Consider the following 24,228-nt stretch of genomic DNA (forward strand, 5'->3'; position numbering starts at 1 on the left):
TCCCCACTTACAAATTCATTAGGACAAAAGGTATCACAAGCCAAGTAACTTGTATGCACAAGACCCCTTGACTTCACTCAAAAAGGTGGGATGAGGATACAATAAGATGATAAAGTAGAAAGTGTGTTGCCCAAAAAGCTAAGCTTGTAGACCCACGATACATCAACCTTTTGGAATAGCTTAACAGGAGATGGAAAATGGAATATTCTCTCTTCCATGGCTGCAGAGGGAATGTGGATGAGCACAGAAGTGCTGAAAGAGGAAACTGGGACTGGAGAATGTGTCACAAGGAGCCCACTTAGTGATTTCCAAAATTGGTAGCTTACTGAGTTTCTCTACTTGGGGTTATGTGTCTGCTTCCACTTCCTTTCACGCATCTAACTTTTTAATTCTCATGAAGGGTATTTCTTCCACTTGTCCCCACTTTCAGCTCCATGTTTATTTCTGTAATTCTTACCTTCTTCCTCAGCTTCAATGGTCAGATAATCCATGATCCCCTTCTCTCTCTCTCTCTCTTTTTTTTTTTGGTCCTGTTATTACGATGACTTCCTCCTTTATTCACTGTTTCAGATGAGATAAACACGGACTTTCCAACAATACATAATCTGCTTCTTTGTGAAAATCACTCAGCTCTACTCTGAAGTTCTGGAGAGAGATTTTGAGGTTAGGCTTGCCATCCTCTGGAACTGGTTCCTGCTCCCTAGGGCATCTCCTTCTCTGTATCTCTACTCCTAGGAGGATTATTCCTATGCATTTAAGTCCTAGGGCATCAGAAGTAATTCGTTTTTGCTTGTGAGATTTACTATTTAGGCTAAATTATCTCCGCAGCTGGAAGAGTATTCTGTAGAGTACTGAGATCAGTCACTACATGCCACACCAGGGCAAAACCAGAGAGAATCAGTGCAGTGAACCGTGAGCCTCATACCTGGTTCCAAATTGTGCAGAAACACCCAGGAGACCCTAAAGCACACAACTGGCCATAAAAAGCCTGTGATTATATCAACAGTTAAATGTAAAAGCAGGGATCCCACAGTTCGTTCATCCTTCATAAAGACAGGCAGTTCATAAAAACAGACAGTTGATAAGATGGGGCTCGTATACAGCCAATTCCTCACCTTTTTAAAAGATCCTGGAAATGTACAAACTTTAAATCAGGCTGAATGACCATGAAGAAGAAAACGAGTCAGTACAGCCTAAGAGGACAAGCGGATACAAAATTCAACAGAATTTGCAAAAAGAAAAAAGACACCTGCAGCACATCCTGTTGAATGACTGCCACATCTTAAAACTGCCACCAGAAATAACTTATTAACTGTACCCTGCTTGCACCTGAAATTCGTGGTTTGGGGCTTGAGCCTGACCAATCCTTGTAAAGGGCACAGAACTTGGGGTTTGTCCCTGTTTAACCGTGGGCCAGATCCTTCCCCTTGGAAGCGTATTTTTTCTTGGCTTGTAGCCAAAGTTTGCATCTCCCAGGTTTGCAAAGGGGAACGAGTAAGAAGTGGACCCCATTTTTTTCCTTTCTGTTCAAGGAGTTCGGGTCAAGGCTCTTTCTTAGCGGAGGGGCAAGATTTAAGACCAAAACCGGCAGGAGACGCTCGAGTTCCGGGGCCTCTGCAGTTGCGCTCCCACAATCTCCCGCTCGACCGTGCCTCCTCCATGCTCCAGGACTCCACTTCCCAGAGGGCTTAGCGACAACTGCGATTCCGGGATGCCTACTAGCTCAGAGCTAAAGGCACAGATCCGGCTCGCCTCCTAGATGGAGAGAAGCTGGAGGGTTACGCACAGCACCGGGGAGCAGGCCCGGGACGAGGCAGGACTCAGCCTTTTCCTCGCTGTGACCAGAACCTGAGATCTTGCTGCGGGAGGCACTGCAGCCGCGCGCACGGAACGGTGGGTCGCCGAGACCCGCGACTCAGGCCCAGCTTTCTCTTACCCCTGGAAGCACTGCCCATTCGGCTCCGGCCACAGGGCGGGTCCCCGCCGAGCTGAGGTCTGGGAAAGACTGGAGGGGAGGACGGAGTCGCTTTCCGGACACACGGAGCTAGCTGCTGGGGAACAAAAGGCTCGAGCCCGAGGCTCCGTCTGGAGTCGCATCTGCGCACTTGAAGGCGACCGCGCCGGGTCGGGGGTCCCGGCGGAAGGACTCCACTTCCCAGAGGGCTCGGGAACTCCGGTCCCTGTCCTCCTGGCGGGGCGGGGGGAGGCGTCTGCAGAGCAAGAGGGGGAGAACTGCAAGCCTTCAATGTCAACCTTAAAATGGAGATAGTTCTCCATCTGACAGGTGTCCTTTTTGAATACATTGGGAAGCTGTCGTTTAAAAGCTCCAAGTATTTTCAGTGTCAGATTATTAATGGGGGGTGGTGTGGGGATACAGCTGTTGCACAGTCTTTTTCCTTAGTATTTCTCATTCTTATAATAAAGCCCCAAGTCTAAACTAGTGATTTCGTTGAAAGCATTCTGACCTATAAATAAAAACCATAGGGTTGAGAAGCCATTGTCCTGATTGATGAGATATAAAATAAACAAACATGATTAGGAATGAGTTCACAAGGAAAAATTAGATGTGAGAAAGAGGCAAGTAGGGAGTTGGGTATTGAAGTGGGGATTGTGCAGACCTGGAGTGTACGAACATTGGCACTGGATGCAAAGAGCAACTAGAGGAAAGATACTTCTTTTTCTGTTTATAAAGGCTAGAGGCTATAGCTCCAGTTCTTCACCAGGAGAAACCAGTTGTATCACAAGTGTCCATCCAGCCCAAATTACCAGCACCTAAATAGTCTCTCCACATCTAATCATGCCTTTCTCAACGCATGCTATTCAAGACAGCCAAGATGAATGTTTAAAAATCAAATCTGGGGGCCCTTGGGTGGCTCAGTCAGTTAAGGGTCTGACTTGGTTTCAGCTCAGGTCATGATCTTGCAGTTCATGGGTTCCAGCCCCACATCAGACTTCACTCTGATGGCTTAGGGCCTGTTTGGGATTCTCAATCTCCCTCTCTCTCTGCCCCTCCCCCGCTCTCTCTCAAAATGAACTTTAAAAGAAAAGAAAACAATTAAATCTGTTTATGTTGCTCTCTTCAGAACCCTTCAGTGATTTCCCTCTGCTCTGGAATAAGACATAACTCCTTAGCACAATGTATAAAATCCTGCATAATCTGGCTGTGCCAATCTTGAGTTACCTGCTACTATCTTCCTTTCATTCTCAAAACTCCTATTACATGCACTTTTTAGTAACCTTGCTGTCTCTTAATCTACACATTCCCTTTGTTTAGAATCTCTCTGTCATCCTTCAGATTTCAGTTCAAATGTCATTTCAGAGAAGGTTTCCCTGAACTCCTTCCCCCCCCTTAATTCAAATTAATTTTCTCACAGCACCTTTTTCATTCTCTTCATAGACTTGCCACAATTTGTAATTACACATTTATTTTTGCTGCTGTTTAATGTACAGCTTCCTTACATGACTGTAAGCTCTGGGAAGACAGAAACGATGCATATTTTGTGCTGTCCCAAGTGTCAAACACAGAGCCTTGTCAACAAAGTTGAGTGTTGAAAAGATGCCATTCCACAATTATGAATCCCAGCCTCAGCGAGGTCCTAGCATAATTTAGCAGTCCTTTGTTTATCCATGGCTGTCTCCTTTTATAAGTGGTTGTCTTCTTTTCTGACTCCCAAGAAAATGGAGCAGCCATTCCAGATACTGCTTTACTAAAAACTCTCTACTTCATGACCAATCCCTCTTTCTTAATCAATGAATTCACCACCATCTATATCACAGAACAATGAGAGGTTTTTGGGTGGGAATAAATCCAACTTTGGTGAGAGTTCATTTTATGTAGTCTACTTTAGGCTAAGGGATGATGAGATAGCTGGTAAAATATTTCCGGGTGTGTCGGTGAGGATGTCTCTGGAAAAGATTATAATGCATTTGAATTGGCAGAGTAAAGATGTTCTCATAAATGCTTGTGGGCATCATCCAATCCATCAAGGGCCTGAACAGAATAAAAGGGCAGAGGAAGGACATATTTGCTCTCTCTGATTGAGCTGAGACATCCATCTTCTGCCTTTGGACATTAGCACCCCTGGTTGTTGAGTCTTCTGACTTGGACTAGAATTTACACCATGAACTCCCCTCATTCTGGGTGTGGACTAGAACTATATTACCAGCTTTTCTGGGTCTCTAGCTTGCAGATGGGACTTCAGCCCCACAATTGTAGGAGCCAATCCCTAATCAAAAATCATGTTTTATCTATCTATATATTTTCTGTTGGTTCTGTTTCACGGGAGAATTCTGACTAATAAAACTTCCCCTGTACTCAGTCTCAAAGTCATGGAGTATCTAAAATATTTGGGAAGTGGAAGGAGGGCACAGATATGTCAAAGCTGTCTTTCCATAGGTGTGTCTTAACCATGCCCAGAGTCACTACATTATTGTTCAAAATCTTGGCTGCCCCTCCTTGCAAGAGGATCATACTTTCCTACCCAACTGTATTCAGGTTTGGATCTGTGACTCGCAATGACCTTCCCTTGAGAGAGAAAGTCATCTTTGTTTAAGAGTCAGATTCTGGTCTGCCACTTCTTTTTTCTCTGCCATTAGACTTAGAATGTCTCATATAATACTGTTCCAACAGTCTCGGTTCCAGAGTGAAGACACGGACATCTAACATGAGTAAGAAAGACACTCTGCTTGTCACTGAGAATTTTCAGGTTGTTTGATTCTACAGCATAACCTAGCTCATACCTTCAGAGATGCCTTCTGAGCACTTTTAGGATAATACTTTTCAAATGAACGTATGCTTGTTCATCTTGGTTTTTTTTTTTTAACTTTATTTACTTTGAGAGAGAGAGCAGGGTAAGGGCAGAGACAGAGGAAGAGAGAGAATCCCAAGTAGACTCTGTGCTATCAGCATGGAGCCCAACATGGGGTTCGATCCCACAAACTGTTAGATCATGACCTGAACCAAAGTCAAGAGTCGGACTTCAGCCGACTGAGCCACCCAGGCACCCCTATCTTGTTTAATATCAGATAATAAAGGAATATGTTTTTCCCATCAACATATTCCCCAACATAATCACAATAGGCAGCTTAGGTCCTATAAGCTTAAAATACAAAACACAAATACAAGCTTAACTGCAAAATTTTAATAAAGATGATTAAACGAACAGGACATTTTTCTGAAATGTGCCGTGCAGATACTCACAGTGCTACCACTGTTCATAAAGCCTTAGAAAGATAGGTCAATACACTCTGACTGTAGGCACTCTTCAGCTTGAATCTAAAAACCACAGACAAGGAACATACAATTTACACACCGAAATGATCCATGAATGGCTGTCACAGTATTTTCATTAAAAAATGAACTTTACTGTTTCCCTTGATTCTATACATGCAGGTTTCTTCTACATTTTCATATCTCTGATGTCCAGAAGTGCCGTACAGTTGTCAGTCAGGTGCCACTGGTGAGTAGGCACCGCATCATGGATATCAACAGCATGGAAGAAATCCCAGAGACAACAGTGGAGCATGCTTAAGAGTACTTAAGAGTTGCTGTATTACCAATACTCTTGGTAAGAGTAGCCAGAAAAATGATACCAGATGGGAAAATGTTGGGCACAGACAACACTGAGTGGAAAAATGATTCAGAAAACAGGATTCTGAAGATGAAAAGTCTAGCAATGACCTCATCATTTTACTCTCCTTTTTATGTGAGTATAAGAAAAAATATATCATTAAAGGGGAACCTGGGTGGCTCAGTCAGTTAACCGACCAACTCTTGATTTCAGCTCATGATTGGTGAGAGGAAGCCCCTCGTTTGGCTCTGGGCTGACAACACAGAGCCTGCTTTGTATCTACTGTACCCTAGGGGCTGACTGAACCTGAGCGTCTTCGCCCACGTGCTTGAGTTGGTGACTTTTGTCAGCAGTTCTCCCATTTACTCGTTTTGCTTGGTGTGTTCAAAATTTCCCCAGCTGATCGTTTTCTTCCTCCACCGGAGTCCCAACCAAGGCCATGATTTCTGTGACATTATTTACCATATCTCTTCTGCCTTCTTAGTAAAGTGCTATTAGTCTTTCAGAGGCACCTGAGAGGCTCAGTTAGTTAAGCATCCAACTCTTGATTTCGGCTCAGGTCATGATCTCAGGGTTCATGGGAACATAGGAGACCCAGGTAAGGCTCTCTGCTTTGGGATTCTCCCTCTCCCTCTCTCTCTGCTCCCTCCCCCGCTCATGCTCTCTCTCTAAATAAATAAACTTTAAAAAACAAGTAAATATATTTTAATCTTAAAAAGAAAAAATAGCAATTGCCTTCTTTTTAAAATGAAACAAACCAACCACATAGTCTTGCTCATAGGTTCAAGAACACTCTTGTCTTAACCACTGGAAGAAGAACCCCATCTCCACCACTTGGTGTCCTCAGTGTTTGCCTCCCTCTTGTGTTGTTTCTGTCACGTGTCCAAATCTCTTCAGATATGTAAAGAGAATGGTACTTCCCTGAAAATCAGTCCGTTTTGTTCTCTGGCCTGTCCCCAGCTCCTACAACTGTGCTCCAATATCCTGGAACATTTTGTGTGTGCGTTATGCTATTATGATTATGCTAATGTTTGGGAAATGAATTAGGAAAACTGCTCTCAGAGTCATTGTAAAGAGGGGGAAAACCTTCAGAAGCAAAGCAACTCGCCCACAGCAATGCCTGTTTCTCTTTACAGAAGGTGAGGAATGATGGCGTGAGGGGGTGGGAGAGGTCAGGTCCAGGCATTTGAACTTAGGGAAAGTTGGGATGGTCAAGCTTCACCATCACTAGGCAGATGACTGGCGTAGTTAGTTCTGAAGATCCTTTCCAGAAATGTGACCGTAGGGAGAGACAGAGACGACAGGTTGGGTCCCCACACCACTTCTGTGTCCTCTGAGTAGGACCTGGCTCCAGCTAAGAACCCAAGCTGCTCCCAATTGCGATCCCAGGCAGTGATTGACCTTCACGTGAATTTCCTTCCTTTTGCTCCCGCCCACTTTCTCTGGGTGGGTAGAAATCCCCCTGGCGCTGCCGCTTCTGAGGACGCTCCTGTGTCTAAGGAACTCTCCCCTGCCCACCTCACATTCCTTCTGAGTAAAATTTGTTCTAGAGGCTGCTAGAACCTGAAGTCCTGCCGAAGAGGCAGGACCATCAGCACTGCGGGGAAGGTTAGCGGTGCCTCCAAACCTCCAGGCAGGGGAGGCTGCTCTGAATGGCGAGGGCAAGTATTCTCCCAGGCACCCTCCCCTCCTGTTTACCTCTACTTTGCGGACCTTTTCATCTTGCTTTGTACATCTCTATAATGAAAGGACCAGAAGCCCAGAGAAGCCCAAATCGTCTGGTGCATGGATAGCAAATATTAAACTATGCAACTGAGAACTGAGGAAATTACCAGATGTTAAATATGCAAAAAGGATCCGGTGCTAGCACCACAGTAACGCATCTCACTGGCTCAGAAGGTTTCATGTTCACATCGCTTTGGCTTAAAGCAAGTGCTATGCTGTCGATTCCAAGATTTCATCAGGCATTCACATCTTTAAAAAGAGTACCTAGAGTGCTGCCTGGCTCATTCAGGAGAGTGAGAGACTCTTGATCTCAGGGTCTTGAGTTCAAGACCCACGTTGGGTGTCGAGATTACGAAAGGAAGAAAAAAAAATCCCTAGAAGATTTTTTTAAACTCATCAAAGGACATACTTTTAAACTGAAGAGGGGAGCGAGGCTGGGGTAATGAAAGCTTAATGCTGATAAGTCCACCGAGATCTCCCTTTCTGCTGGGTTCTCCTCGCTATCAGGTCACTGCAACTGGTTTGTATCTGAAACATGATAGTTTCAAATCTCTGTTGGAGGGAGGATTTTAAATGAATCCTGAATTAAAAGGTGGCAAATGCCAGGGTAATTTCCACTCTTAGGAAGTTCAAAAACTGGAAGAAAAAAAAAAAAGAACTGCATTCTCAACATAATGAATTTTGAACAAACCTCACAGTATTTTTTCTTTAACCACAATGTTCAGGGGCTTTGAACGGGAAGCTCAAACCATGAGAACTGTATGTGTGTTTTCATGGGGGCGGAGGGGGAACTGGGAAACTGACATCTTCAAAGTAACACAAATATCAACCAGAGAGATTGTACCATGCCCAGCTAGCAACCCAGTAAAACTACTTTCACACCAGAGTGAATTCATGAACAAAGTCTGCCCTGTTTTAATATCCTCTCTGAAGCATAGTCCCGATAAGGATAGGGACCCAACGACTCACATCACATGTCTGCTCCTTTGGTTCCCCCTACCCATTTCCAGGTTATCCTCACCCTTCAGTTTAAGTGCATGTCCATTGCTGAGTTGTTCACAAGAAGTCCCTTTGGACTAAAGAAAAAGTAAGAGAAAGCCCGAGATTGGGAGGTAGCAAACAGACGCTTACCGGATTGATTCGGGTGGCCAAACAGAAAAGCCACAGCTGTGACCCCGACGTGATTTGAACACGCAACCTTCTGGTCTAGAGTCAGACGCGCTACCGTTGCGCCACGAGGTCACGGGAGCTGCTTGGGTTTTTGTCCTTTAGGACGACATGCATTTCAGCAGTTGTCAGGTGCAGCGGCCAGTATTTTTTTTTTTTTTTACACTGCTTTTATTTTGACTTGGGGTCGACTATGAGTTCTTTGTCCCTTTCATAACAGGGCTATTCAAAGCAAAATGTAAATGTGAATGAAGCAAAAGAGGAGCTGAGGGCTCCGAGGATACTCGTAATTCGGGAAACCCACCTCCCCAGGGGTTTTAGGGAGCAATGCCTGTGAATGCCAGTCGCAGCTCCCAGGGAAGGCAGTAGCGGAACCAGGGATCTGGTTCTCTTCTAGTCAAGTCCTTCAGCACGAGGAGCAACAGGAGGATTTGTGCCCCGGCCACACCTCCGCAGCAAGACTATTTCTGTTTCTCCAAGGCAGCACTTAGAAGTTTCTTTTTCTCTTTTGCTTTAAAAAAAAAATAGTGCATATTCATTGTAGAGGTCTTATCAGATACGAAAAAACCAACAACACTACGATTAGGTTGAGCACCTGCTGACACCAAAGACCAAGGGGAGAGTAATGCTTTGTGGTTGGGTTTCGGAGGGTGACCACGAGTCATAGGTTTTCCTAACACTGCTCTGTTTATTGATTGGGCTGACTGAATGGAGAGGAGCCAGCATTAGGGAGATTGTGGACGCAGGAGGCATGTGACAGCAGGTGTCCCCGACTTGGGCATCATAAAGGCTTCCTGAGTGAAATACCAAGACTGATCTTGCCGTATCCTTGCCGGTGAATCCGGAAACCTTCTTCCACTTCTGCGTCTTAGGACGCGCAGACCAGAATGATGATTTTGAGCTGGGAACAGTAGTTTAGATACTTCCTCAGCCATGGGCCACAGGTATACGGTCATACTAATTCTGTTGGGGACCCTTTAAACTGAAGACTTGAGGTCTCTGGTTCTATGCTGCTTTTCTACATGGGCCTTACTTTTTGCTACATATCCAGACCTCCTGGAAGACATTTAGAAGATCCTATACTATTTATAAGAAAGCACACAGCAAAGCTTCCACTGTACATGCTGCAGTGAATTTGCTGCAGCGACGGAAGCACCAGACTTCACTTCGCCAACATTTCTCAGAGCTTGGACTGAGCCACTAGTATTTGCAACAAGAAGGAAAGTGTCTTTTTGTTATTTCAAAACTGGGTTTTATTTTTCAAATACAGCAAGTGATTCTAGGTTTAAATTGAAGATAGGGATTTGGGGATGTAAAGCATCTATAGATATGTCCTTTTAAAAAGAGCCCATTTTATTTATTTTTTTAATGTTTATTTGTTTTTGAGAGAGGCAGAATGTGAGTGGGGGAATGGCAGAGAGAGAGGGAGACACAGAATCCAAAGCAGGCTGCAGGCTCTCAGCTGTCAGTCGTGGGGCTGGGGCTCATGTGAGATCATGACCTGAGCCAAAGTCAGATGCTTAACTGACTGAGCCATCCAGGAGCCCCAAAGAGTCCTTGTTTTTGAATGGAAGTACTTGGGGGTGCCTGGGTGGCTCTGTCTGTTGGGCCACAAACTTCAAGTCTTCAGCTCAGGTCATGATCTTGCAGTTTGAGTTTGAGCCCCAGCCCCACCATCAGGCTCTGTGCTGACAGCCCAGAGCCTCCCCGGAGCCTGGTTGGGATTTTGTGTCTCCCTCTCTCTCTGCCCCTCACCTGCTTATACTCTGTCTCTATCTCTCAAAAATAAACAAACATTTAAAACATTTTAAAAAATAGAATGGAGGTATTTGTACAAGCAGTATGGCAGAATAAGTGATTCACTCTTTTTTTTCTGCACATGTATTGATTTTTTAAAACTTTATTTTCTTTTAAGTAGGCTCCACACCCAACATGGAGGCCAAGGCAGGGATCAACACCTGTGCTGAGATCAAGAGTTAGATGCTAGGGCCCCAGTGCACACGTACTGTTTTTTATTGACATATAATATTGTACTCATTTCCGATAGACAATATAAAGATTTGATATGTGTATATATTGTGAATTGATGGTCCACTATTTTATAGATGTAAATTTTCATCAATTTCCCACATAGCTACTCAGTGCCAATTCAGCCCAATGATCTGTAATGAGCTCTGAAGTGTAAGTGTCAGGAACAATCCTGAGACTTCCCACGACAAAAAGCAGAGCTTTGAGGTCAAGATGCATTTCTCACCTCATGGTTCCACTTCCTTCATGGTCGCTCCTTTCTGAAAATGTATTAATAGTGTCTGCACGGGAACGCACCGGCTGATCCTGTCATGGGGAATACAAGTATCTTTGGAATAAACTGCATCCCACCCCCATCCCGTTCATAACCTGAAAATCATAGCTTGTGCCCCTAGGCCCTCCACCCGAGGGAGTGGTCAGCACGGCGCTCCCCTCTGGCCTCACTCTGTGGCCTTCCAGGCTCCGGATGTCTGCGGCACCTGATCCCCCCACATGCCAGGTGGCGGGCATTGGGGGAGGAAAGGAGGAGGAGGGGATGCAGGTGCCACCGGCCGCTCCTTTCCTCGTGTTGGTAATCTCCATGGGCAGCGGTCTCCGCCGCTCGCCAGCCCCTGCTCTTCAACTCCCGAGCGCCAACAGCTCCAGAGCCTTCCCAGGAGACAAGCGCTCTGCCCCGGGCTCTCCCTTCTCGGAGGCGACCTTGGATCAGACCCTCGGATCCAACGTGGCAGCCGCTAAGTTCAAGCCTATCACCTCAGTGAAAGGAAAGGGGATTCCTCCAGCGAATTTAGCGGGAGAGTACGGAGGACGCCCCGCCCAGCACGGGGAGATCTCACCTGGGAAAGCCCACCCCGGGAGGGTGGGACTTGCTGACCCAGACGCAAGGTCAGGGTCATCCTGGTTGCTTGGGACCAGCAGTTTAAAGCTGGAGGTAAATACCGTTTAAGGCTCAGTTCTACGCCCCAGACACGGTCCATGGTCAACAAGCGCCTTAAGGAAAAACTGAAATGAACCTTGAAGAGAAAGTTCAAGGACGCACGGAACCGTTTAGATGCAGAAGAAGAAGGACAAGGAGGAGGAGGAGGAGGAGGAGGAGGAGGAGGAGGAGGAGGAGGAGGAGGAGGAGGAGGAGGAGGAGGAGGAGGAGAAGAAGAAGGAGAAGAGGAAGGAGAAGAAGAGGAAGGAGAAGGAGAGGAAGGAGAAGAGGAAGGAGAAGGAGAGGAAGGAGAAGAAGGAGGAGAAGGAGGAGAAGGAGAAGGAGGAGAAGGAGAAGAAGAAGGAGAAGAAGAAGGAGAAGAAGAAGAAGAAGAAGAAGGAGAAGAAGAAGAAGAAGAAGAAGAAGAAAGAAGGAGGAAGAAGAAGGAGGAAGAAGAAGGAGGAGGAAGTAGAGGAGGAGGAAGTAGAGGAGGAGGAAGAAGAGGAGGAGGAAGAAGAGGAGGAAGAAGAAGAGGAGGAAGAAGAAGAAGAGGAAGAAGAAGAGGAGGAAGAAGAAGAAGAGGAGGAAGAAGAGGAAGAAGAAGAGGAAGAAGAAGAAGGAGGAGGAAGAGGAGGAGGAGGAGGAGGAGAAGGAGAAGGAGAAGGAGAAGGAGAAGGAGAAGGAGAAGGAGAAGGAGAAGGAGGGGAAGGGGAAGGGGAAGGGGAAGGGGAAGGAGAAGGAGAAGGAGAAGAAGGAGAAGAAGGAGAAGAAGGAGAAGAAGGAGAAGAAGGAGAAGAAGAAGAGGTCCACACTATCCTCCTGCAGGACTCTACCCAGCATCCAGCATTCCTTCCCACGCCGGCATACTTTCCGGCTAGAGGGGCCCAGAGCAGAGCGAGGCAGGGAGGCCCAGGGGGAGGAGGAGGCAGGGCGCCGCAGGGGGTGGGGCCAGCTCCGGTCCCGGACACACTGCCACCTGCAGCCACCTGCTCCCGGGAAGCAGGGATGCCTGGGCGCAGGGGAGAGGAGAGTGGAAGAGAAGTTAGCTGCCCCCCTCCGCCTGGGAGAGCGTGACACAGCTCCGAACACGGGTATTTGTCATCGAGGCGACTGTCTGGAGGCTCTCTTCCCACTTTGCGCATCGACTCGCCTTCTCAACCCAGACGCTGGCGCCCAGAAGTCTAGAAGGTAGAGACCGCTCCCTAGGCGCAGCGGCCTACCTATCCCCCTTTCCCCAGAATTGGGCGGAGAAGGGAGCAGACTGTCACCTGTGGGCCCTAATTGCCCACGTTGAGTATGGGAAGTAGGTTCCGTCGCGAAGTCAGGGAGCGCAAAAGGTCGGCCCCGACGTCACCTCCGCATCGGATTGGTCTTGAAAAAATATATTTTTTTAAAGTTTATTTGTAATCTCTACACCTACGCTAGGGTTCCAACTCACGATCCGGAGATAAAGAGTAGCACGCTCTTCCTACTGAGCCAGCCAGGCGCACTTGGGCTTGACATCTTGAAGGGTGCACTAGAGACACCGCACGAAAACCGCCAGGAGCAAAGAAGGTGAAGAAGGCCAGTGCACTGGCTAGCGGAGGTAGGATGGAGAGGCCCCTCCAGTCTCCCCGGGGCGCCAGGGTGCCCCACTGCGGTCCGAGCGGGGAAGGTGGGGGAGGAGCGCGGGTATTAGGACTGGAAAGATGGAGAATTCCGGTGGAGATCGGAAGAGTCCTGAAGGGCAAATCGGCCCTCTAGCCTCGTTATTCTTCGGACAGAGGGTGACTTCTCTGTGGGACTCGGGTGGGGATGGAAACTAACACCAAGTCCCATTGTGACGTGCCGGAGCCTCAGCTGAGGATTGGCTGAGGGTGGAGGGGGTGGGGAGGATAAAAGCCCAGGTCTCCAGGACCTGTACTGGACAGTCTTGGCGCCCAGCGGAGGCCCTCCAGCTCTCGTCCTTCTGCTGGTCCCTTTTCTGGAGCCCTTTAAAGCTCGACAGAGGGGACAATTCTGACACGCTGCTCCTCTTCTGAGGCTCCGGCATAGACTCAGGTTCCTACTTCTCACCGCATCTACTTCTACCCTTGAGGAAGGCAAAGAAGAAGTAGGGAGGAGCACCTGGGTGGCTCAGTCGTTGAGCATCCGACTTGGGCTCAGGTCATGATCTCCCGGTTTGTGAGTTTGTGACTTAGAGCCCCGTATTGGGCTCTGTGCTGACAGCTCAGAGCCTGGACCTGTTTTGGATTCTGTGTCTCCCCCTCTTTCCCTGCCCCTCCCTTTCTCCACTCTGTCTCTCAAAAACTAAAAAAAAAAAAAAAGTTAAAAGAAAAGAAAAAGAAAGAGAAAAAGTAGGGAAATGCCAGGCTGAGCCCCATTGGCTTTGGAAAAACATCAAAATCCCAAAGCTGGTGGAGTAGTGACAACGGAAGCACATTACCGGAATGAAGGACATTGTGAGCCAAGGACACCAGTATTATGGGAAATCTGAGAAAGCGTGGAAAACTCTGGCTGACAAGAGAAGTTGAAGTGACAGCATGAAAGTGTTGTCGGCAGTAAAATCTGTTTGCAGAACACATGAGGGCAAATGAGCGGCAGAAGAAACAGAGGCCAGGAATTTCTCATAGCCAAGGCTTTTACAGCTTTTGAAAAAGATGCAGACCTCTTCCCAATCCAGAGGAGAGTAGAGGGAGGGGTCAGGTGGGCAGGGTCTGGATGGACTTCAAGGAGGCTGAATTATGACAAGTCCTTATGGCATGTGGCACAAACCAGAGATGAAAATGTAGTAGAACCTTAGAACAATAATAAAAATCAGAGCCCTAATGAACATCGTGGTCAGAGGTTCTAGGTCTGCAAAAGGAGGAGAAAGAAAAAGGGGATGCTAAGCACTGAGGCTCATGCCTTTTCTTCTCCATCAAAGCTGATGAATGAACATGTGAGTCCTCACTAATGATTTCTTTGTGGATGAGTTGGTAGCACAATGGTCATATCACCTGTGATATGAACACTTACTCCACCAGGCACACTCAGGAGGCAGTGTGTCCTTCATGGGGTCATATGCATACTCTTTGTGCTCCATGCTTACCTCTCAGAAGAGGAGACAGAGGATCCAATGTGGGCTCTGCATTGACAGCAGAGAGACATGGGACTCCAACTCCCAAACCATGAGATAATGACCTGAGCCAAAGTTGGTCGCTTAACTGACTGAGCCACCTCGGCGCCCCATCATTCACATTTAAGTGTACTTGGTTTATCACATAACCCCTACCGATCAACTCATATTATTATTTGTATCCATTTCAAAGAAAATTGCAGACGTCGGCAAATTTTTCCTTAAATAATTCAGAATGCCTATTAACTAGAGTTTGGTATTTTTATCATATTCATTTTAGTTAAAATTTGCTTACAACAAGGGGCACCTGGGTGGCCCAGTCAGTTAAGCATCTGACTTCAGCTCAGGTCATGATCTTGCAGTTCATGAGTTTGTGCCCCGTGTCATGCTCTGTGCTGACAGCTCAGAACCTGGAGCCCACTTCAGATTCTGTGTCTCCCTAACCCTCTGATCCTCCCCCGCTCATGCTCTGTCTCCCCCCTCTCAAAAATAAACATTAAAAATGTATTTAAAATATGCTTACAAGGCGCCTCCTTAGCGCAGTAGGCAGCGCGTCAGTCTCATAAAATATGCTTACAATGAAGTGCACAAATCCTAAGCGATTTTTTTAAAGTGGCTCCATGCCCATTGTGAGGCTCCAGCCAGCCAGGCAACCCCCCCCCCCGCCCCGCCCAGTGATGAGTTTTAACATCTATCTTGTTACACAACAAATCTCTATGAAGTCATAGAACATTAGCCTTCATCCCACAACATTCTCTTATGTCCTGTCCTAGTCCATCCCCACAAAAACGAAAACAACCAGTCTGATCTTTTTCAATTTGGATGAATTTTACCTTATGATCTTGATATTAATTGAATGTAATCACCAATAGCCAAGGATTGTATCAATCATGCCTATGTAATGAAGTCACCATCAAAACCCAAAAGGATAGGTTCAGAAACCTTCCAGGTTGGTGAACACATGGAAATGTAGGGAGAGTGGTATGCTCAGAGACAGCATGGGAGTTCCTCAGCCCTTCCCCATACCTTGTCCTGTACTTCTATCTGGCTGTTACTGAGTAATATCCTTTCATAATAAGATTTTTTTTTAAATGTTTTATTTATTTTTGGTACAGAGACAGACAGAGCACAAGAGGGAGAGGGGCAGAGAGAGAAGGAGACACAGAACCGGAAGCAGGCTCCAGGCTCTGAGCTAGCTGTCAGCACAGAACCCCACACGGGGCTCGAACCCATGAACGTGAGATCTGACCTGAGCTGAAGTCGGAGGCTCAACCGACAGAGCCACCCAGGCGCCCCTATCCTTTCATAATAAAGCAGGGAGCTAGTAAATAAAATGTTTCTCTGAGTTCTGTGAGCCACTCTTGTAAATTAATTGAACCCAAGGAAGTGGGGGGGGGGGGAATCATTGAAACTTTCTATCTGTTGGGTTAGAAGTCATTTGTCTCAAGTGTAGGACTGAGTCTTTAACCTGTGGGATCTGACACTATCTCCAGGTAGATATGTTAGAATTGGGTTGAACTGTAGGGCACTCAGCTAATGTCAGAAAATTTTTGGGTGGTGTGCAGAAAAACACACATGTTGGAACTGGGTGTCAGAAATGGAATTGTGTATTGGGAATCTAAGACCAGAGGGGGAAACTTGCCCTTGGCCATACAAGCCAGAGAATATTCAGGAAAGCAGCTGCCCTCAGTGATTCATGTCCCTGCTGTGTCCCCTCCTGGCCCTGGCTCAGAGGGAACCTGGACTGTTGTTGGACTTTCTAACTCCATTTCCTTGGGTTCCCTGTATTCATTTTATATCACAGAGAGTAACGCCCAAGCTCTGGGATGAGGTGGGGGGTAGAGAAAGGGGACTGATTTCCCTTTTCACTGTTTCTTCCCTAAGTGTAAGTGAAGGAGGTGTCCCAGTGAATTAGAGCTGAAATAGTTGAAGATAAGTTTCCTCCATTCTCTGTTCTCTCCAGTTCCAGTGTAGACTCTTAGAACTCCCAGAGTCATCCCTTATGTCGGCTCAAGATGGGATCTTATGCATTCCTTTCCCCCCAGCATCCAGCTCAAAGAACACATGATGGTCCTAGGGCAGGATGCCTGGAAAGGTCATTTGTATAGAGCTCTCCTGGGCATACTCCCTGGACCTGCTCTAGCTCACCAGCTTTTGGACAGAAATGAGTCCTGAAACAAATTCAGTGCTGGGTTCCTGCCCCAGGGTTATCCCTTGGGCTTTAGAGAGGAAGTTTTGTGTGTGTCTGTGTGTATAAGTGATTCAATGTGTGTATCCTCATCCAATAGCTTTCACTTATTAAGTGCCTACAATGTTCAGGCATTCTGATGTTCCTCTTCATGCAGCATATCGTTAATAATACCAGAAGATATGACATTTAAAAAATTTATTTAAATGTTTGTTTTTGAGAGAGAGAGCCAAGGAAGGCAGAGAAAGGGGGAGACACAGAATCTGAAGCAGGCTCCAAACCGTCAGCACAGAGCCTGATGCAGGCCTTTAACCCATGAACTGTGAGATCACGGCCTGAGCAGAAGTCAGATGCTCAACTGAGACACCCAGGCACCCCAGGACATATTAATGATTGGATCCAAAAAGCTCAAGAAAACTCTTCCATCTGGCTGTCTTTGTCCTATTCCTTACGTACATGTAGAATCTGAAAGACGCTAGTCTTCCCTTACAAGTTAGGGAAACCGAGGGAAGCCACCTTCAGGCAGGTCGTATTGCTGGGACACCAAGAAAAATAAATCTTTCTTGGGTTAACTCTACCCATAGGAATGGGTGACAGCAGAAAGTCAAGACAAGATCATTGACGAGATGAGTCAATGATTTTGAGTGAGCATTTGTAGAGATGAACTGTTTGCAACTTTCTAGAAAATAGGCATCTGATGAGACTGCCATTGGAAAGCGGGTTGCAGGGTCTGGAGAACATTACAATGACACATTTCTTCTGCCCAAAAAGGCATTTTTTTTTAATGTTTATTTTTGAGAGACAGTCAGAGTGCAAGTGGGGTAGGGGCAGAGAGAGAGGGAGACACAGAGCCCGAGCAGGGGAGGGGCAAAGAGAGGGAGACATAGAATCTGAAACAGGTTCCAGGCTCTGAACTGTCAGCACAGAGCCCAACAAGGGGCTGGAACTCACAAACCACAAGATCATGACCTGAGCCATCCAGGCGTCCCCCCACCCCACCACAAAGAGGCATTTCTTTTTTTTTCTTTTAAAGATTTTAAGTAATCTCTACACTCAATATGGGGCTCAAACTTACAACCTTGAGAAGAATTATATGTTCGACCCACTGAGACACCAGATGCCCCTGATGTCTTAATTCTGGAAGACAAAAGCCGCCGTCCCAAAGTGAGTAAGTCTCTGAATTGCTCCGCTGAGGCGGGGACACCTCACCATGGAGTGGAAGGGACTGGTCAGGGTGAGCACCAGTACAGGAATATAGGGCAGAGTTGCTTATTAACCAAGGACCATGGGTGGGCAGAATACAGTGAATGCCCTGAAGTGGTTGTAGATCTTAAGCCTGGCAATGCATGGAGAGAGGGCTCGTTGTGTTTATCTGATTCCCCAAAAGTTCAAGACACAGAAAAAATGAATGCACTTCCTTCTAGGACAGGTTCTCTATGCCAAGCAAAGCCATTACCCCCAGAAATTCTGACCAAGATGTGACCTTGCATACCACCGATTCCAAAATTTCCATCTTCAGACCAAATAAGGCAACAGTTATCTAGGGTTACACTGCACAGTTCAGGATTCAGGAACAGACACAGAAGCATGGATGTAAGCTGGGTGCCCGTCACCTTAAGGATCACAAAATTAAGAAATCCAGCAGCACATCTTTCCTACTCCTCTTTCACAAAAAGCAATTATGTGTTTTGATGGTTTCCTTGCTTGTGCTGCCAAAGGAAATGCCAGCAGTGACAGACGTTCCCTGAAGGTCTGGCTCCTATAATCAAATTGCAGGTTATCAGTTTAGTATCTGGGGTGGAAAAAAAAAATCAACCAAAGATTTTATTTTTCTTGTGCCTCTAGTGCCCCTGGTGGTTAAGTGGATAACTATCCACCTCTAATGTTTGAATGTAAGATATCGTGTCATGAAGATTTTAGGATCAGGCAAGGCACCTCTTGGGGAACAACCTCATCCATTAGAGCATGCCACAGGAACTCCCCAAGTGCACAAATTCAAAAACTAATATATAACATCAGGGTAATTTCCCTGAGGATGAATGTCTTCATCTCTTTTTTTCAGGGTTGTAGTCCCAGTGCCCATGCACGTGGCCACACCAATACATGACACATGATCAATAAATACTTACTGAATGGCTGAATGATTCCAGTGCCTACTCTACACCATGGTTTCTCCTGATGAATTCTTTTTAAAAATTTTTTAAATTTACACCCAAGTTAGTTAGCATATAGTGCAACAATGATTTCAGGAGTAGATTCCTTAATGCCCCTTACTCATTTAGCCCACCCCCTCCCAGAATCCCTCCAGTAACCCTCTGTTCCCCATATTTAAGAGTCACTTATGTTTTGTCCCCCTCTCTGTTTTTATATTATTTTTGCTTCCTTTCCCTTGTGTTCATCTGTTTTGTATTTTAAAGTCCTCAAATGAGTGGTCATAATACTTGTCTTTCTCTGACTGACTAATTTTGCTTAGCATAATACCCTCTAGTTCCATCCACATAGTTGCAAATGGCAAGATTTCATTATTTTTTATTTCTGACTTATACCCCATTGTATATATACCACATCTTCTGTATCCCATTCATCCATCGATGGACATTTGGGCTCTTTCCATACTTTGGCTATTGTTGATAGTATTGCTATAAACATTGTGATGCATGTCCCCCTTCAAAAGAGCACACCTGTATCTTTTGGATAAATACCGAGTAGTGCAATTTCTGGGTCGTAGGTAGTTCTATTTTTAATTTTTTAAGGAACCTCCACACTGTTTTCCAGAGTGGCTGCACCAGTTACATTCCCACCAGCAGTGCAAAAAAGATCTTTCTCTGCATCCTCACCAGCATCTGTTGTTGCCTGAATTGTTAATGGTAGCCATTCTGACACGTGTGAGGTGGTATCTCATTGTGGTTTTGATTTGTATTTCCCTGATGATGAGTGATGTTGAGGATCTTTTTATGTGTCGCTTGGCCATCTGGATGTCTTCTTTGGAGAAGTGTCTATTTATGTCTTTTGCCATTTCTTCACTGGATTATTTGTTTTTTTGAGTGTGGAGTTTGATAAGTTCTTTATAGATTTTGTATACTAACCCTTTGTCTGAGATGTCGTTTGCAAATATATTCTCCCATTCTCTTGGTTGCCTTTTAGTTTTGTCGATTGTTTCCTTTGCTGTGCAGAAGCTTTTTATTTTGATGAGGTCCCAGTAGTTCATTTTTGTTTTTGTTTCCCTTGCCTCCAAAGACATGTTGAGTAAGAAGTTGCTGTGGCCAAAATCAAAGAGGTTTTTGCCTGCTTTCTCCTCAAGGATTTTGATGACTTCCTGTCTTACATTTAGGTCTTTCATCCATTTTGAGTTTATTTTTGTATATGTGTTTTCTGCATGTCGCTGTCCAGTTTTCCCAGTACTATTTGCTAAAGAGATTGTCTTTATTCCATTGGATATTCTTTCCTGGTTTGTCAAAGATTAGTTGGCCATACGTTTGTGGGTCCATTTCTGGGTTCTCTATTCTGTTTTATTGATCTGAGTGTCTGTTTTCATGCCAGTACCATACTGTCTTGATGATTACAGCTTTGTAATATAGCTTGAAGTCCAGGATTGTGATGCCTCCTGCTTTGGTTTTCTTTTTCAAAATTGCTTTGGCTATTTGGGGTCTTTTCTGATTCCATACACGTTTTAGGATTGTTTGTTCTAACTCTGTGAAGAATGCTGGTGTTATTTTGATAGGGATGGCCTTGAATATATGGATTCCTTTGTGTAGTATTGACATTTTAAACAATATTTGTTCTTCCTATCCAGGAGCATACTCCTGATGAATTCTTGAGGTCATTAAATCAGTGAACATTTATTAATGACTTTCTGTGTGCCATGCATTATGCTGAGACATGGGGATTAAATTTCTTTTGTAATATACTGATCTTGTCCTAATGGAGTTGCTATTTATTGCAGGAGACAGACCATAAGCAATTGCCTATAACAAAGATGGTATGTGAAGGACAAGAAAGAGGTGTTAACAAAGACATGAAGTGGAGAAGGGATGATTGGATATCAGCCATGCAACTCGGGGAGATTTCCTGGAGGAGATGGCATTTGAACTAACTTGAAGGAGAAATAGAATTTCAGTAGGATAGGAGGTGAGAAAAGGGTACTGCAGGAGGAGAGAAAGTGTGAAGCCAATACCTTTCCTTGATGTTTTTTTTCTCATCCTTGCTGATGGCCATGCTGTTTCTTACTCCCTTGGTGTATCCATGGTGGTTCTGTAAATCATGAATCTCTAACATTCACCTCTCCTGGAGAAATTAGCTGGCTCTGTCTGCTTCTCTGGATGTTTCCTTTCCTCTTTGGCCATATCCATGTCTTGGATATTTCTTCAACCCAGCAATCTTTATTCTACTGAACACTGACTGGTGTTTCTGAATCCTGCAGTGGGCTGCCCAAAGGTTTAACTCAGTGAGCTGAGACATCAGCAGGAGGAGATAAAGAAATGTAGTCCTGCCAGCAACTGAGAAATCAAGTTCATATGAAGGAGAGGGCAATAAGATATATTTAAGGACCAAATAGACATTCATAAAAAGTTATTCTAAAATCAAAGAAAAGAAGGAGCTGGGGTACCTGGGTGGCTCGGTCAGTTAAGTGTCTGACTTCCGCTCAGGTCATGATCCCAAGCCCTGCGTCAGGCTCTGTATTGACAGCTCAGAGCCTGGAGCCTGCTTCAAATTCTATGTCTCCCTTTCTCTCTGCCCCTCCGCTGCTCACACTCTGTTTCTCTCTCTCAAAAATAAACAAACATTAAAAATTTTTAAAAAAGAGAGAGAAGGAATTATATTTGGGCTGCTGAAACAGGAAGAAAGCACGAGACAAACAATATAGTGTTTGGCCATTTTAAGATGTGATAAATATCTAAAGAGCAAGCAATTGATATTCATAAAACTAAGAACACTGATTATATCTGGGGGTGAGGGAAGATTTGTAATGAGTCGGGACATAGAGAAAGTATCAAAGATAATGATACTGTTCTACCTCAGGTGAGCTGGTTTTCAAATTAGTTTTGTTCTTATTATATATAAATTACATAAAACTTTTATATGTTGTCTTGAAATGTAGCTAGTGTGGATGATGTGCTACATTTGAAACCTTAATTCGTAGTTAAATTTAAATAGCCACAAAAAGAAACTCATGGTTATCATATTGAACAACACAGTGTTATGGTGTCAGATAACTTATTTGTTCTCCCACAAAGAAGCTGGTTTCAAGCGAACACATCTGATGTAAAGAATTATTTAAAAGAAGGCAAACAATTGTGAAGAAGGAGGAGGAGACAAAAGCTTACCTAAGAAGGAAACTCTCAGAATACAACACATCAAGAGGACTGATAACAGATTAAATATGGGCAACGTGTCCTGAACGTAAGAAAGCCATTATTTCTACAAAGTGAGACAAATGTTCAGATTGCAGGGCCCCAAGGAGGGTGGGTGGGTAGGAAGTGAAATACACAAAGCAGTGCTGGGGGGAGGGGAGGTAATCAAATGGCATGTTGGACAAGGGTGTTCCATGGGAAAAGAAATGGAATGAAGGGTATAAATGTTAAAAAAAAAAAAAAAAGAATTCTAAACGATTGAACGCTTTCAACGATGCGAATGTGTAATATGATTTCAAAGTAAACGTTAAGAGTGTAGCAGCTCTTTCTGACGACTTTCCAATGCTCAGTCTCCACTCACCCTGTTCCGATCTGTTCTCAGGCTTTGTTCACACTCTCCGCCGGGAGCTGCGTTTTGGCCAGGCCCTCCTCCAATCTAGGAAAATGCTATGACCAGGAGGTCTTGCTTGGGATGAGACATCCCCACCCCCACCCGGCACCCTCCCCAGCTCTGCGGGGTAGGGCACCTGCAGGTCTGGGCTCCACCTGCTTCTCTCTGGAGCCGGATTCTTGGGTCTCCCAGGAGGTGTTGCCCCTTCCTGAGGACTGCAGCGCCTCTCAGTGGAGCCCCAGGTCCCCATGTCCTGAACCCCAGGCCAACGCCCTGCCCCCACGTGTACTTCCTTTTTTTGGAAGGGGGTCCCTTTTCTTAAGGTCCAGTTCCTCCCGGCGAGTATCTGGCATTGTCATTCTTGGTTACAGGGTGGAGCCTAGGTTTGTTTACTGTCTCCATGGAAACCACGAGCGCACCTCCTCGGCAGGGGCTGGGTGGGGGTAGTCGGACCCGAAGCGAGGACAGGGTCTCCAGCCTCGGCAGGAAGAGCTTCCACTTGCCTTAATTCAGGCTTAACCTTGCGCCCCGCTTCCCTGGAAAGCAGCCGGCCCAAGAGTAGGCGCTGCCTCGGGGGGGCCTCGGATTTAGGGGATTTCCTCTAACCCACGCGACGTCGTGATGGTTCCAAGTCATTGTCTCTGAGCCGCTGCGATTTTTCGGGGGAATGTAGGACATCTTCTGGTTCTGCAAGGGACAGAGAGCAGGCAGGGCCTAAGAGACGGAAGCAGAGCTGGAAGGGAAAGGATGTGGGGGAATAGGCCGCTCAGGGCAAGGAGAAGGTCCGGGCAGTGTAGAGGGTCTTCAACGGATGGAGTAAAGTTGGGGAACAGGAACCAGAGGGTCCCCTTGTGACGCTCCCAAAGCCTCGACCTCCGGTTGCCAGGCTTATGAAGGGTAACGATAAAAGCCCAGATGCCAGGCCAGATACTGAACAGAGAGGGGCTGGGCGCAGAGGGGTCAACACCTCTGGGCCTTCTGCGGATCCCTTCCTTCCAGAAGTCTTGAATATTCCGTGCCCACAGTCCCCTCCAATACCGTGTCCTCCATCTCTGCCCAGGGCCGGGCACCCTCTGTCCCTCACTCGTGTTCCGGGGGTGCAGCCCTGAGTTCCAGGCTTTCCACCCGGCTAACACCTGCAGCTCCCGCCCCGTGCAGATCCCTCTGGAGCCACCAGGGGAGCTGCTGAGTCCTGGAAAACTGCAGAAATGAGAAACCGAGTGTGTCCCATGTGGTAAGGGATAGCCCCTATTTCAAGAGAGGAAGGTATCCCAGTAGCAACTTCAGAATTATTGGAGAGTATCCAGTGTTTGAGATTAAACAAACAAAACACTGAGCTCAAAAGCCATTCGGTAATGGGGTCCCTGGTTGATTCCATCAGAAAGGCATGTGACTCTTGTTCTGGAGGTCATGAGTTTGAGCTCCACGCTGGGTGTAGAGATGACTTAAAAATAAAAATTCAGTATTGACAATCATACTTGTTTTTAACGTTTTATTTATTTTTTTATGAAAAATATTTATTCAATCTTCAAATTAAAATTGTAAAAATTCATCATTTTCGCTTACTGTTTCAGAAAACAAAAGAAATAAGCCTCTATTCTCTAACTGGAATAAAGTGGTGTTTTCCCTCCTCCCAACTACTTACAAGGATAGAAACAATCCTTTTAGTTTTAAAACACATGTTCGTTTCGGGCACATTTCAAAAAATCGTTTGGTGACAAAAAGCCTCTCCATTTAGATTTCAAAAGTTTCAAATAGTGTCAATAAACTGGCTCGTACAAAAAAATGATATACA

At 45.7% G+C, this 24,228-nt stretch overlaps 3 long non-coding RNA genes across 5 annotated transcripts; 1 reads left to right on the forward strand and 2 right to left on the reverse strand.

Annotated features, from left to right (window-relative positions):
- Positions 1–515: 515 nt before the first annotated feature.
- On the reverse strand, positions 516–2,026 carry LOC115299937. The gene is made up of 2 exons (XR_003912424.1): positions 1,937–2,026; positions 516–645 (listed from the first exon to the last, which is right to left on the reverse strand). It is a non-coding gene; the product is annotated as an uncharacterized LOC115299937 (long non-coding RNA).
- Positions 2,027–5,121: 3,095 nt separating this feature from the next.
- On the reverse strand, positions 5,122–22,840 carry LOC115300144. Of its 2 annotated transcripts, XR_003912515.1 has the most exons (5): positions 22,570–22,840; positions 22,404–22,478; positions 10,717–10,796; positions 8,767–8,973; positions 5,122–5,275 (listed from the first exon to the last, which is right to left on the reverse strand). It is a non-coding gene; the product is annotated as an uncharacterized LOC115300144 (long non-coding RNA). The 2 variants fall into 2 exon arrangements; XR_003912514.1 differs by lacking the exon at positions 5,122–5,275 and having other exon boundaries at positions 8,621–8,973.
- LOC115300145 lies at positions 12,347–22,219 on the forward strand. Of its 2 annotated transcripts, XR_003912516.1 has the most exons (4): positions 12,347–12,594; positions 12,832–12,991; positions 17,725–17,855; positions 21,926–22,219. It is a non-coding gene; the product is annotated as an uncharacterized LOC115300145 (long non-coding RNA). The 2 variants fall into 2 exon arrangements; XR_003912517.1 differs by lacking the exons at positions 12,347–12,594; positions 12,832–12,991 and adding an exon at positions 15,293–15,452.
- Positions 22,841–24,228: the final 1,388 nt, after the last annotated feature.

This window comes from Suricata suricatta, chromosome 8, assembly GCF_006229205.1.
Source record: "Suricata suricatta isolate VVHF042 chromosome 8, meerkat_22Aug2017_6uvM2_HiC, whole genome shotgun sequence".
NCBI lineage: Eukaryota > Metazoa > Chordata > Mammalia > Carnivora > Herpestidae > Suricata > Suricata suricatta.